This window comes from Nilaparvata lugens, chromosome 5 (genome assembly GCF_014356525.2).
Source record: "Nilaparvata lugens isolate BPH chromosome 5, ASM1435652v1, whole genome shotgun sequence".
In the NCBI taxonomy this organism is placed as follows: domain Eukaryota; kingdom Metazoa; phylum Arthropoda; class Insecta; order Hemiptera; family Delphacidae; genus Nilaparvata; species Nilaparvata lugens.
Genome location: NC_052508.1, coordinates 72,298,072 through 72,312,864, shown reverse-complemented (window position 1 = coordinate 72,312,864; position 14,793 = coordinate 72,298,072).

Here is a 14,793-nt window from a genome sequence, read left to right as displayed (position 1 = left end):
AACGAAACATTTCCGGACCTATGTTTATATAAGTTTTTTTCATTATTTTTACATATTGAATGAGCTCTCAAAGTTACCGCATATCCTCGTGAATCACCCTGTATTTCTCCATTATTAATTTTTTTCTTTTTAAATATAAATTAATATCAAATCCAATTGAAATGATAAGTTGAGAGAATGAATCAATACTTCAATGTTAAACTGATACACGAAGCTGTTTATGAACCTAAATACCAGTGAACGTGCAAATCTTCATTATTACATCCTATTTGATACTACAGTATAATAACAGGAACTGTCTACCATCATAATAGTGCCCAACAATCAGGTCTATAACAACCAAAACATGATATTGTTTGTTTGCAGATAACAATAATGATTATTATAAAACGGTAATTGGCAGCTAATGTACCAACGAAGAACTAGATGTATGTTATTGACCACTATGTTAGAACTAATGGCAGATTCGGCTACATTGTAAACGCAGCTACGTTGGGTATCGATTAAAAATGTGTTTCAATGAATTTCATGAGCTGATCACGAGAGAATTTTGATGTAGTTGGAAGGAAAGAGAAGGGAAATTGGGACTGGTTAGGTTAGAAAGAGGAGGGAAATTGTGGTGGAGTGGTAAGAGTGAGAAGGGAAATTTTGTTGGAATGGGTGAGAGTGGAAAGGGAAATTTTGGTGGATTGGGGAAGAGTGAGAAGAGAAATTGTGGTGGAGTGGGTAAGAGTGAGAAGGGAAATTGTGGTGTAGTGGGTAAGAGTGAAAAGGGAAATTATGGTGGATTGGGGAAAAGTGAGAAGGGAAATTTTGATGGAGTTGGTAAGAGTGAGAAGGAAAATTTTTATGGAGTGGGTAAGAGTGAGAAGAAAATTTGTGGTGGAGTGAGTTGGAGTGAGAAGGAAAATTGTGATGTAGTGGGCGAGAGAGATAGAGCATCTAGAAGCACGCGAACAATTTCGGCCGAAAGGAATGCTTGGACCTGGGCATAGATGGAAACTGTGGTCCATGGATCGACTGGAGAGTGTAGTTTCAGTATAGTATATCCTCTCATTCAGCCTCTCAACGCCAATTTGTTTGCTACGAGTTAGTGATCGAGAAGGCAGTGATTGTATTAGTGAACGTGATCACTGTACCACTCTACCTGCTTCCCAGGCTGCTGTAAATTTTATCTGCCCCCATCTTCAAGTAGGAAACAGCATGATGGCTCCCCACGAAATACTAATTAATGCTATGTAATAAATGTTTTTTGTTACTCCGTGCTACGCGGGCGGCTGACTACTCCTGTCCTCTTTTACTCCTCCGAATTTTTGTTCTCTTTCCTCAGTCAAGTGCTGAAGGGGAAGGTATCCTCGATACCCTCTCTGAGACTGGAGATCTAAAGGTCCAAAATTCACCGTTTCATAATTGAAAGAATGATACGTTGATCATCCCTCTCTGAGACTGGAAATCTAAAGGTCCAAACTTCACCGTTTCGTAATTGGAAGAATAAAACGTTGATTTTGTCAATACCACTTTAATTGATTCGAAATAGCTATTTATGTAATAAGAGCGTAATGCGCGACTTTATCGCTCGCGCAAAACAGTTATCACGCGAGGCGAAGCGGAGCGTGATAATTTTGCAAGAGCGATAAAGAAGCATTAGGCGCGAATTACATACAAATTTTTTTCTACAACTGCACAAACCTGTTAAATCACTTATATCGGCGGAGTTTATAATAATTCGTCTATCCATCATGGCTGTAGAATCGGTACAATTACCGACTTTTTAGGTTAAGATCTGACCGAGAGTGGTTTGTCTTTGACGAGCTGCTTATCATCAGCTGATTAGTGAGCGTGAAGAAAGTCTTCTGCGCATGCGCGAATGATTTGCAAGCGTAAAGAAAATCTACTGCGCATGCGCAGATAGTTAGCAAGCGAAAAAGTAGATTCTCCTCAGAAATAAGCTGTTTTACGAGGAGAATTGAGTATGTAAATTCTTTCTTTACGCGCAGTTGTAGAAAAATTAATTCATCTTACATAACCAGGTTTCATGGTAACACTTACCACATCTTCAGCTGATCTGATGTATTTGTCATTGTTGAAGGAACCGTTTCATATGAAAACATTTCAGTAATACCTCATCTTTCCGATCAATATTGTTATCAAACTCTTCAGGTTCATATGATTTAAGGTCCTTGAAGTGAGGAACACGAATCTGCAAACGGATGAGTGATTTTTTTCCCGTCTAGCAGATATTTACACTTGAAAAATGCAAAATTGATAATAAAATTATTTTTCTCATTATTTTCGCGAGCAATAGGATCATAATCAATCTGCCTTCTCATGATCCTTGATGTGAGGAACAGGAATCTGCAGATAGATGGGGAGAATTCTTTCCCGTTCGGGAGATATGATCACTTCAATATATTGAACAACGAAAATTGATTAGTACGTTATTTTTCTTATTTTTTCTGAAAAAAATTTCTTATTTACACCATTTTATCAGATAAACTATTAGAGATTGACAATGGTGTAATAACCGAAACCGGTCTTTCTAAGTATCAATAAATCTGTGGTTTTTGACAATTTCTTAGTCTTTTTCATTCAAGATTCTAATGCTACCAAAAAAATAATGATCAATTTTCGTTGTTCAATATATTTAAGTGGTCATATCTATTGTCATATTGACAATGGTGTGATAACCGAAACCGGTCTTTCTAAGTATCAATAAATCTGTGGTTTTTTGACAATTTCCTAGACTTTTTCATTCAATATGAATAATTACCACAATATCAACTCCTCAACTACACAAGAAGCATTAGAATCATTATAAGATCTTCCTTCTCAAGGTCCTTGATGTAAGGAACAAGAACCTGCAAAAGGAATAGAAAAATTCTTACCAGTTTAAGAGATATGAACGTAAATAAATTAGGAGATATAAATAAATCATGGCGTAGTACATTATTTTTCTCATTTTTTCGGTAGCATTAGAATCATTATAAAATCTGCCTTCTTAAGGTCCTTTTAATGTAAGGAACACGAACCTGCAAACTGAATAAAAAAAATTCTGACCCGTTTAGGAGATATGAACGTAAATCATGGCATTATTTTGAAGAAACATAAACATAAATCAGTACATTGTTGACCGAGCGAAGTGAGGTCTAAGATTCAAGTCGACGGTTTGGCATTTCTCTAATAAATAAATAAATAAATAATAAATAAATGTTTATTTCCCAAAAAAACTAAAACTACAACATCAATTACACAAAATATTAGATAAATTACAATATTACATACAATAGTTAGTTACAAAAAAATTCTTATAATGTGTCCTCTACTTGTTTAGTTTTTTGTGTGTGGAAATTGACCTACTCCACTATGGCGTACCATGTTCTAGAGTAGGTTTTGTTGTTTTTTTGTGTGTATTATTAATTAGTTAGTGTTTAGTAAGTCATTAGGTGGTTAGTTGTTATTTGAAATAATGTTTCTATGTTCTGTCTTCCTTTGCTCATCAACCAATTGTGTACTATTGTTTTGAACTTTCTAGGATGATATCTCTGCTTAAAGTTTGCAGGAAGTAGATTATATAATTTTGGTGCTAAATGATTGAAATGTCTCTGGTATAGTGCCTTCCTTGCAACACTAGTGATGAGAAGATTCCTGTATCTGGTGTTGTGGTTGTGGTTCCTGGTTTGAAATGTTGTTCAAATGTTCTTAATGTTCAAATGTTTGAATGTTTATATGTTTATATGTTGCGCATTTACGGCGAAAGGCAGGTAACAGATTTTCATGAAATTTATCAGGTATGTTCCTTTTTGAATTGCGCGTCGACGTATATACAAGATTTTTGGATATTTTGCATTTGAAGGATAATATAGAAGGAAAAAGGAGCCTCCTTCATACGCCAATATAAGAGTAAAAATCAGACTATAGAATTATTCATCATAAATCAGCTGACAAGTGATTACACAGATGTGTGGAGAAGCCAGTCTATTGCTGTATTTCCATGAGGTCTATAGTTTCAATCAGGTACTTGTGGATGAGAATACTGCGTGAGGTCTACTGTTCACAGAGCTACTAGTTTTTCTCATTTTTTCGGGAGCAATAGAATCATCATCAAATCCGCCTTCTTATGTTCCTTGATGTTAGGAACTCGAATATGCAAACGGATTAGAGCCTAAAACGTTCCACTGTGAGTAGTGGAATAATAGACAAGGAGAAATAAATAAATGAATAAGAATAACTGATACATGACCCCCCAGGAGTTTACAAAATTAACTGCTCTGACTGTCCCAAGTTGATTACCTGTCTATCCGGGTCGAACATTTCACCAGAGATTTCACCAGAGATTCAGATTCAACATTTGCCACCCATCTCATTCGAATTGGACACACATTAGAGATTGGAGTGGAAATTAGTGATCTTTAGCTTCTATCATTAATTGATTGGTAGACAGCTTCCATCGTTTTCTGTCCAGAGCTGTACTTTTCAGTTGGATGTAGCTCTGGATCCCTGGATCTTTGGTTACTCGCTTCAGGTATTGTAGCCGGGGTCTTCCACGAGCCTTTTGTCCAATTATTATATCTTCCAGTATTCTAAACGTGAATTCGTTGTCTCTAATTACAAGGCCAAGCCAAGAATGTCGTCTGTCCTTTAAAGTACGTGAAAGAGATCGCTTTTCCTCATCCCTTTCAAATACTTCCTCATTAGTGGACTACTTGTGGAATACTTCCTCAATACTCTATAGTGGGATGCTACAAGATAGTTTAAGTAAATTAATCCAAGTATGTAAAGTATTTTTTCCATATTGTAAATGTTTTTTTCCATGTTCAATAAATACCTCTTAACATACAGAGGTGACATGACAGAGAAAAATAATAATTCTATTAGTCCATTTCAAATCAGTTATATAGAACGCAAAACATCAGAGACAAACGAATACGGTAGCCTGAGTATTATCTTAGTATAACACTAAACGTATCCATAATCTAAACATCAAAACGTATCCATAATCAATGGTATTATTTCCTGTATGATAACAGAATCATTTAAGTGGTGTTCAAATTTCAACAAGAAGAAAAGGAGAGAAAGAGAGTTGAAGTGGAAAAAGAGAAAATAAATTGGAAGGCTGTTGTGTGAGGAAGTCAGTGCTCGTAAAAGGCAGACGAAAAACAACCGATAACAACCTCTCACTTCTTTCTCTTATCACACCATCTCTTTCTCCCATATTCTTTCTATCTTCCAACAGTCTCTCACTCGTTTTCTTGTGTTTTCTTTATCACACTTTCCCTCTCTCTCTCGTTTATATCCTATCTTCTAACAGTCTCTCACTTGTTTTCTTGTCTTTCCTTCATCACACTTTCCCACTCTCTCGTTTATATCCTATCTTCTAACAGCCTCCACTTGTTTCCTCCTCGTCTTTCTTCGATCACAATATCGCTCTGTCTCACGTCTATCTTCTAACAGCCTCTCACTTGTTTTCCTGCCCTATCTCGCTACTTTATCCCATCACGCCAATAAATCGCTGCTCTTTAAAAGCGCGACGTTCCATAGCGTGCAACAAAATCATGTCGATTTGAATCTTTTTAATGAGCGATATAAGATCCGCTCATCCAATTTCGGGATGAATTCAGTCACTGTCACGGCCTAACTGCATCGATATCCGATCGCTATTAATAGGCAAGCGTAGCTTATAATTAGTTATACTATCGACATCCATTTGTCGTAATTAGGGTGTAGATTGACTGATTGTTTTGCAGGAGTCAAAATTTCAGTTCTGTGGTAGGTGATCCCAGCATCCAACTGACTGTATTTTGTGGTCTTTACAATCTCTCACTTTTATTGGAATCGAAATTCGAGACTGGCGCACACATCAGTTAGTCAAGACAAGACATAATCAGACACGTTTAGTCACAATACTTCACATTGTTGCTTGACTAATAGTTGCAATGACTGATCGTGTGAGTTGCGTCATGAAAGCAACAATGTGAAGTATTGTGACTAAACGTGTCTTGTCTTGACTAACTGATGTGTGCGCCTAGAATTATCTAGTATAGTGAGGTCCACGTTATAATGGCAGAGGATAAAAATAGAAGAATAGCGATGCCAATTCTCTGTATTAATTAATTATATTTCTACACTGTCAAAAACATAATTGGCATTGTTGTGGACCTAGAAAAGGATAGTACCACCAACTTTGTCGAATGATAGACAAGGATAGCAAAACCAAAGTTGATCAAATACTGTCATTATAACGTGGACGTCACTATAGGTGATCCCAGTTACTGTATCTTGTGGTATTTATTTACTTATTATCTCTCATCTCTTCATCTCTCTTCTTTTTCATGGTCTTTCTAACTTTTTCTCAACCTTACCCGACTCAGGAATTCTATATACAGAATGTCCCACCAAAGGTGCAATAGCCGAAACCATAGATTCAACATAAAATTTGTAACATAAATGTATAGAAAATTAAATCAAATTTATTCACCAATTGACAAAAGTGTTACAAGAATAAATGAAAAATTTTTCTGTAAATAATTGGCGTGTCTAGAAAAAGAAATATTGTGCTCTAGCCACGAGTTCAAACATTCCTTACTATATTTAACATGATTTTAGAATTTATACAGCTCTTGTTTATAAAGGCATGATCGGTCTTTAAGGCTTGATCTAAGGCTCTGATCGCGCAAAGTTGAAAAAAGTCAAACAAGGAAACTATATGAATCTTATTTTTTTCCTCTCTCTAACAGTATCCTTGAATTATGATTTCGACTGATAGTTTCCTATTTATTGACAATTATCAAAAATATAAAAAAATCTTTATATCTCGAAAACTAAGGTTTTAAGGAGAGAGAGAGAGAGTGAGTGAGTGAGATTGATTAGCTGCCTTTATTAAAAACCTAGGAGCGCGAAGTTAGGGTGCAGCCGGCTCTCTCTTACACTTAACCCCCCAATACAATATTCTAGGTTGAAACTAAAACACTGTACAAAAGAGATTATAAGATTAACAAAGTAAACTAATTTTAACAGGATAATGAGAGAGAGAGAGAGAGAGAAGTGTACAAGAGTGATAGTGGAAGAAAGAGAGAGAATTGAATTGAATAATTGCCTCTATTAAGGGCGGAGTTAGGACTCAATAGTGAGGTCCACATTATAATGGCAGTGTACGATTGACAATACTGTTGCTGTCCTTTTCTATCATACAACAAAACAGATAGCACTATCTCTCTCTCGCTTTGCAATGTTGTCTATTTGCCAGAATATTTTATTTTTACTTTTGACAGTGACTGTACAAAAGTGAACAAACAATATTCTCAGCCGCCATGTTTTTTTCTTCATTCTATCAAAATACTTGAGTAGCCTACACAAGTCGCATAATTGATTTAAAATTGTCACAAAGTAAAATTGTGACGAGAAAATAATAAATAATATTATTGAAAGACGCTCGGCTATCAGTAATGCTAGCCGACCGCGGAGATAAGGGAGGTACCGATGGCGCACCATCTTCCGCGCATCAGGACGATTTCCACCGCCTCTGGCGGCGGCTCAACTCCATCCCCTCCACTTTGGGGGAGTATTTAAACGCCGGACGAGCCCCAGTCCACAGCTTTCCGCTCACAACCTTCCTGCTCCTTGTACAGCGGCCCGTTGGCTGCCGTACGTCCCTGACCTCCCATCTCCCTAGGGCACAGCGGACCGTTGTCTGCCGTCCCTGTCCTCCCATTTCCCCAGGGCACAGCGGACCGTTGTCTGCCGTCCCTGTCCTCCCATTTCCCCAGGGCACAGCGGACCGTTGTCTGCCGTCCCTGACCTCCCATCTCCCTAGGGCACAGCGGACCGTTGTCTGCCGTCCCTGACCTCCCATCTACCTAGGCACAGCGGACCGTGTCTGCCGTCCCTGTCCTCCCATCTACCTAGGGCACAGCGGACCGTTGTCTGCCGTCCCTGTCCTCCCATTTCCCCAGGGCACAGCGGACCATTGTCTGCCGTCCCTGACCTCCCATTCCCCCAGGGCACAGCGGACCGTTGTCTGCCGTCCCTGTCCTTCCTTCTCCCCGGGGCACAGCGGACCGTTGTCTGCCGTCCCTATTCTTCCTTCTCCCCAGGGCACAGCGGACCGTTGTCTGCCGTCCCTATTCTTCCTTCTCCCCGGGGCACAGCGGACCGTTGTCTGCCGTCCCTATTCTTCCTTTTCCCCAGGGCACAGCGGACCGTTGTCTGCCGTCCCTATTCTTCCTTCTCCCCAGGGCACAGCGGACCGTTGTCTGCCGTCCCTATTCTTCCTTCTCCCCAGGGCACAGCGGACCGTTGTCTGCCGTCCCTATTCTTCTTCTCCCCGGGGCACAGCGGACCGTTGTCTGCCGTCCCTATTCTTTCCATTTCCTCAGGGCACAGCGGACCGTTGTCTGCCGTCCCTATCCTTTCTGTCCTTCCTTTTCCTACTCCACTGGAGCGGAACCGAGGCCGTAAGGCCGGTACAAGATTACATCAAAGTGGTGTCATCAGAGAAGAGAGCGACCTTCACGCCGTCAGAAGCACCAGGAGGTGCTGTTCACGCCAGCTGAGGCACAAAGAAGAAGGAAGAGGAACTTCGACTTGCCTCCTTTCCCCGCCCACATTACGACTGAGCGAAGTCATCCAGGAGCAACACCTGGGTATCAATCACCCTCCTCTGAAGCTACTCAGGGTGTACGTGATAGATTGGCGCCCAACGTGGGGCACGAGGCAACGAAGTAAGAACCATGAGTGAACAGGGAGAGTCTGATTCAGATGTTCAACACCAGGAGCTGACAGAGGATCAGTCGGTCGAGGACATGAACCCCGAGGTGATAGCCGACCCCAGAGTTTCCTGGATCTATAGATTGAAAAAGGATGAGGCATTCAATCTTCTACAAGATTGGGGCATAGTGTCATCTGGAACACTTGCTGAGTTGAGAAAGTTGTTAGTAGAACAACATAAGAAGATGACTGTACGTTATCCCAGCCCTAGACCTGGTATAATGAGCAGAAGCAGTGGGGAGACCGGACACTCAGCAACAGGTACTCATGCTGGAGTTGGAACCAACATTCACACAAACCCCCTCATGGACCCAGGGGCGGTATGTGACAAAGTAAGAAGCTGGAGACTGTCATTCGATGGCCAATCAGATGCTCCCAGCTTCTTAGAAAGGCTAGACGAGCTACAACAAGCTTATGGGCTCACTGGCAACCAACTACTAGTCGCACTACCTGAGTTACTAGTTGGTAAAGCTACTCTATGGATGCGTAATCGTCGTGACAAGTGGAAATCATGGGACAATTTTGTGACAGATTTCAGATCACGCTACTACCCACTTACCTATGAGGAGGACCTCGAGAATCTAATCCAGACAAGGAAGCAAAAGGAAGGTGAGTCGTTTGACGAATTTCTCGAAGATGTACTGACACTCATGAGGCGTCGAGGAGGTTTCACAGACGAAAATAAATTACAGAGAGTGTATAAGAATCTCCTCCCACGGTACAAATTGGCAATCGGATGTTCATAGTATCGACGAGTTAGAAAAATTCGCGAAAGAGTATGAACAAATCAAAGCAGAGGAGAAACAGAATAGACAGAACTCGAGAGTTCACAAGACTGAGGACACAAAAAAGATTACAGGACTCAAGGTCGGGACAGTGATAACCACTAGAAGTAACAGACCCTCTCTTAGTAAGTCTGAACCCATGTGTGGGCAATACAAGAGACCGGAGCACTGGAGATCACACTGTCCCGATATCCCACCATGTAAAAGGAGCGGAAAGAGAGCACTGAAATGTGTCTGTGATGTGCAGAAGGAGAATAAAACTCCGAACAAGACAGCAGTGATGCGAACAGCACACAGGATTCCTGTGATTGAAGAGTCATCAAGGGACAACAGACTATTCATTACTGTGACAATCGGTGGTAAAAAGTGTCGGGCATTGCTAGATAGTGGCGCTGAAGCTAATTATATGAGTAATGACGTTTATGAAGTTCTCAAAAAAATAGGGATGATAAGGAAGGTACCAACTCATCACCACGCGATATTAGCTGATGGACGATCTACCCCATTAAATGGGAAGCTGACAACTAATGTAACTATAGAACAAATCACAGTTCCACTAGTGGCCTCTATAATGGAAGGACTTGGACAAGAGTTGCTATTAGGAATGGAATTTATGCGTGAAAACAGAGTGAATATTCACACATTCACGAGAGAGGTAGAGTGGGATCCTCCCCAACTGAATCCTACAAGTCCGCTAATAATGTCGCGATCTCTCTTATTGGGGACTAAGACAACAGCAGTCCCAACAATATCAGCTGTACAATCCGAATCTCAGGACAACAAGGATCGCGACAGAAGGATGTTCAAGCAGGATGGTTTGAACAGAGTCGAACCCAATGCCTTGATTGATAGCAAAGCAGAGTTGTCATATGTTCCAAGGCAAGCATCCGGGGGCAACATAGTGATGGATCACAGGAATGAGATGACTGACTCAGAACGCCAGGCCACGATTCATGCCCCAGCCACCAACACAAGTGCTGAATCCGAGAGGGATGTGGAAGAGTCAATACCACCCCCGACTGTCATGGATGTGAAAGAGACAACACCACCCCCCACTGCCATGGATGTGGAGGAGTCCATGCCACCCTCAACGGATATGGACGTAGAAGAGCCAACACAGTCTTCGACCATCAAGGAAGTAGTCCCACCGTCCCAGGCTCCCAGACCAGGCCCCTCTCGAAATAAGGATCCGGTGATGTGTCACCGCAACACAACACCAGGAAAACGCAAACGGGCTGGCAAGCCACGTATAAAAATCCAATTACCGGATGGACGGCGTAAATATGTGCCCATAGACCAGGCATAGATGATGCCTATAGGCAGTGGCATACACCTCTTAAGGTGATGCCTAGATGGCTCACGCCTTTTAAGGTGGTGCCATAGAGGGCTCCGAACACCCCCCCCCCCCCCCCAAGTAGGAGTGGGGTGTCACAAAGTAAAATTGTGACGAGAAAATAATAATAATATTATTGAAAGACGCTCGGCTATCAGTAATGCTAGCCGACCGCGGAGATAAGGGAGGTACCGATGGCGCACCATCTTCCGCGCATCAGGACGATTTCCACCGCCTCTGGCGGCGGCTCAACTCCATCCCCTCCACTTTGGGGGAGTATTTAAACGCCGGACGAGCCCCAGTCCACAGCTTTCCGCTCACAACCTTCCTGCTCCTTGTACAGCGGCCCGTTGGCTGCCGTACGTCCCTGACCTCCCATCTCCCTAGGGCACAGCGGACCGTTGTCTGCCGTCCCTGTCCTCCCATTTCCCCAGGGCACAGCGGACCGTTGTCTGCCGTCCCTGTCCTCCCATTCCCCAGGGCACAGCGGACCGTTGTCTGCCGTCCCTGACCTCCCATCTCCTAGGGCACAGCGGACCGTTGTCTGCCGTCCCTGTCCTCCCATTTCCCCAGGGCACAGCGACCGTTGTCTGCCGTCCCTGTCCTCCCATTTCCCCAGGGCACAGCGGACCGTTGTCTGCCGTCCCTGACCTCCCATCTCCCTAGGGCACAGCGGACCGTTGTCTGCCGTCCCTGACCTCCCATCTACCTAGGGCACAGCGGACCGTTGTCTGCCGTCCCTGTCCTCCCATCTACCTAGGGCACAGCGGACCGTTGTCTGCCGTCCCTGTCCTCCCATTTCCCCAGGGCACAGCGGACCATTGTCTGCCGTCCCTGACCTCCCATTCCCCAGGGCACAGCGGACCGTTGTCTGCCGTCCCTGTCCTTCCTTCTCCCCGGGGCACAGCGGACCGTTGTCTGCCGTCCCATCGATAGCCAATCGCTATTAATAGGCAAGAGAAGCTTATAATTAGTTATACTATCGACATCCATTTGTCGTAATTAGGGTGTAGATTGACTGATTGTTTTGCAGGAGTCAAAATTCGAGGTTCAATTCTGTAGTAGGTGATCCCAGCATCCCACCGACTGTATTTTGTGGACTTTACAATCTCTCACTTTTATAGGAATCGAAATTCGAGACTGGCGCATACGAGTTAGTCAAGACAAGACAAGACATGATCAGACACGTTTAGTCACAATACTTCACATTGTTGCTTGACTAATAGTTGCAATGACTAATCGTGTGAGTTGCGTCATGAAAGCAACAATGTGAAGTATTGTGACTAAACGTGTCTTTTCTTGACTAACTGATGTGTGCGCCTAGAATTATCTAGTATAGTGAGGTCCACGTTATAATGGCAGAGGATAAAAATAGAAGAATAGCGATGCCAATTCTCTGTATTAATTAATTATATTTCTACACCGTCAAAAACATAATTGGCATTGTTGTGGACCTAGAAAAGGATAGTACCACCAACTTTGTCGAATGATAGACAAGGATAGCAAAACCAAAGTTGATCAAATACTGTCATTATAACGTGGACCTAACTATGGGTGATCCCAGTTACTGTATCTTGTGGTATTTATTTACTTATTATCTCTCATCTCTTCATCTCTCATCTCTTCATCTCTCTCTTTTTCATGGTCTTTCTAACTTTTTCTCAACCTTACCCGACTCAGGAATTCTATATACAGAATGTCCCACCAAAGGTGCAATAGCCGAAACCATAGATTCAACATAAAATTTGCAACATAAATGTATAGAAAATTAAATCAAATTTATTCACCAATTGACAAAAGTGTTACAAGAATAAATGAAAAATTTTTCTGTGAATAATTGGCGTGTCTAGAAAAAGAAATATTGTGCTCTAGCCACGAGTTCAAACATTCCTTACTATATTTAACATGATTTTAGAATTTATACAGCTCTTTGTTTATAAAGGCTTGATCGGTCTTTAAGGCTTGATCTAAGGCTCTGATCGCGCAAAGTTGAAAAAAGTCAAACAAGGAAACTATATGAATCTTATTTTTTTCCTCTCTCTAACAGTATCCTTGAATTATGATTTCGACTGATAGTTTCCTATTTATTGACAATTATCAAAAATATAAAAAAATCTTTATATCTCGAAAACTAAGGTTTTAAGGAGAGAAAGAGAGTGAGTGAGTGAGATTGATTAGCTGCCTTTATTAAAAACCTAGGAGCGCGAAGTTAGGGTGCAGCCGGCTCTCTCTTACACTTAACCCCCCCAATACAATATTCTAGGTTGAAACTAAAACACTGTACAAAAGAGATTATAAGATTAACAAAGTAAACTAATTTTAACAGGATAATGAGAGAGAGAGAGAAGTGTACAAGAGTGATAGTGGAAGAAAGAGAGAGAATTGAATTGAATAATTGCCTCTATTAAGGGCGGAGTTAGGACTCAATAGTGAGGTCCACATTATAATGGCAGTGTACGATTGACAATACTGTTGCTGTCCTTTTGTATCATACAACAAAACAGATAGCACTATCTCTCTCTCGCTTTGCAATGTTGTCTATTTGCCAGAATATTTTAATTTTATTCTCAGCCGCCATGTTTTTTTCTTCATTCTATCAAAATACTTGAGTAGCCTACACAAGTCGTATAATTGATTTAAAATGTATTTTTGAAACAATTAAATAATTTTTAGACATTACCGTATGAGAAACAAAAATTAAAATACCTGAAAAGACATTTAAAGTTGATAACTAACCATCCTAGACTTCATCCATGCTTCAGTTAGACTACCAATATAGGTTAGACCTACTAACTCGTACCGGTATAAATAATATTGAAAAGTTATTTCAGAATTAATCCATTGAAATTACTTATTTTTAAATAGGATTTCTATTATTTTTAAAGGAAATTGGAATAGAATACCTACCAAATAACTCAATTTCTGTTGTTTTGAAATTCAGATTGTTGTATGACAGCTTTTCAAATTAGCCTCCATTTCAGGTTTAAATAAAAATAAAAATCTGATCTCAGTCATGAAAGCAAATTGTTGAATCAAATTATAAAAAAATATATTTTATTGATCAATTTGACATTGAAATGATTATTTTATCAAGGAAATGATAATTATTATTAGATTAAATTTAATGGGATGAATTGAGTAGCAGCTGTGTACAGTCAGTGGCAAAATGGAGAGACTTGGCAACGTTTTTCTCCTATCTTTCTTCACTGCCATTATAACGTGGACCTCACTATAGATCCTCTTTGCCACACAACCCTAAAGATTGAGACAGTAAGAGATGCTGATTAGTACGCATGCGCATGCTAGAGAGAAGAAGCAATAGTGTCGGTGAGATTTTCTAAAAGAGAAGAAACAAATGGAATTCACAAAGAGATTTCTCTGGAATTAGTGGTGGTATAGGAAGGTGTAATGACAGGTCCCTAAGTAACAAGCGGACTCCTCTTCTGTTGTGTGAGTGTGTGTGTGTATGTGTGTGTGTGTGTGTGTGTGTGTGTGTGTGTGTGTGTGTGTGTGTGTGCGCTTCCAGATAGGAGGCCACGATTATAGTATATATGGGTATATACTATAGCTAAGAAGAAGTATGTAATATAGCTATATAGCCTATATAGCTATATCATTGAGGAGGCCAATGGTCCGCTTATTATATTCCAAATTCAGTATATCCATCATATATGAAAGCGAAATGGCACTCACTCACTGACTGACTGACTGACTCACTCACTCACTCGCGTAACTAAAAATCTACCGGACCAAAAACGTTCAAATTTGGTAGGTATGTTCAGTTGGCCCTTTAGAGGCGCACTAAGAAATCTTTTGGCAATATTTTAACTCTAAGGGTGGTTTTTAAGGGTTTAAATTTCGTCTTTCAGCATGTATATTCTTCTTATTCTCTTAATTATAATTGAAAAATAT